At 46.5% G+C, this 1,317-nt stretch overlaps 1 pseudogene; it reads left to right on the top strand.

Annotated features, from left to right (window-relative positions):
• Positions 1 to 889: 889 nt before the first annotated feature.
• LOC141146415 (U2 spliceosomal RNA) lies at positions 890 to 1,070 on the top strand (annotated as a pseudogene).
• The last annotated feature ends 247 nt before the right edge of the window (positions 1,071 to 1,317 follow it).

Genomic DNA, 1,317 nt, shown 5'->3' with positions numbered 1-1,317 from the left:
CTGCGAGTTCTTTTTTGCTCAACCCCCTGAATGAACGAAAAATAAACTCTACATGTACTACTGTATAACCAGCTTAAAGATCGATATAGAGGAATCAGGATCTCCTTCTTCCTGCTGGTGATCCTTCTAGTTACTGTATAACCAAAGATCTTTCTGGGGGAATTAGGACCTCTTTCCTTCTGGTGATGATTCTTCTAGTAATAACTAAAGACCTACAGTATATGGAAGAACCAGGACCCCCTTCCTACTGGTGACCCCTCTAGTAATAATTAAAGATCTATATAGAGGAATCAGAACGACCTTCCTCCTGGTGATGATCTTTCCAGTGAAAACTAAAGATCAATGAAGGGAAATTAGGACCTCCTTCCGCCTGCTGGTGATCTCTTTAGTATATGGAGGAACCAGGACCTTCCTCCTCCTGCTGATCCCTCTAGTAATAACTGAAGATCTATATAAAAGAATTAGGACCCTCACCCTCTTCTTCCACCTGGTGATCCCCTTAGTGATACACCTGCTGCTGATCCTTTTAGTGATAATTAAAGATCTAAATAGAGGAATCAGGACCTCCTTTCTCCTGGTGATGATCCTTCTAGCAATAACTAAAGATTTACACTATATTATCAAAAGTATTGGGACGCGTGCCTTGGGACTGTGTGCAGCCCAGTCAAATTCCTCCACCCCAAACTTGATCATCCATGTTTTTATGGACCTTGATTTGTGCACTGGTGCGCAGTCATGTTGGAACCAAGGGGCCATCCCTAAACTGTTACCACAAAGTTGGGAGCATGAAATTGTCCAAAATGCCTTGGTATGCTGACGCCTCTTACTTAAGAGTTCCCTTCACTGGAACAAATGTTCCAATCCCAACCCCTGAAAAACATCCCCACATATCGCTTCTCGGCCTTTTGGCTAAGATCAAGTGTAGTATCTGTTCTTATCAGTTTCCAGGAGGTGGCGCTTGCTTCCGTCCCTGATCTATGGTGAAATAGAGATGGGATTGCGGTTGGTATGCAAAGCCTGCTGGAGTAAAGGTGACCTGGAGTGGTTTGTAGCCGAAAGGGAAACCTTCTGATGGGGATGGAGAACCATGGGGTCTGATCCGGAGGGTCGGGTCCCTGGCCTTCTGGCCTAGATTGGGGTAGCTCTAGCTCCAGCCAGTTTTTCTGGGAGAGAACGCTTGCTCCTCCTTCGGGGGGAGGGGGCGGGGGAGCGGTCAGTATCTCCTGATGAATATAATTAGGCAGGAGGGACGGAACGATGGTGGAGTCAAACCACAGGGCTCTCACCAAGTCTCCTGAACTCCAGGCCTTCCTGGTT

Source organism: Aquarana catesbeiana, linkage group LG05 (genome assembly GCF_042186555.1).
Source record: "Aquarana catesbeiana isolate 2022-GZ linkage group LG05, ASM4218655v1, whole genome shotgun sequence".
NCBI classification, from domain to species: Eukaryota; Metazoa; Chordata; class Amphibia; order Anura; family Ranidae; genus Aquarana; species Aquarana catesbeiana.
This window is presented reverse-complemented; position numbering and strand designations above follow the sequence as displayed.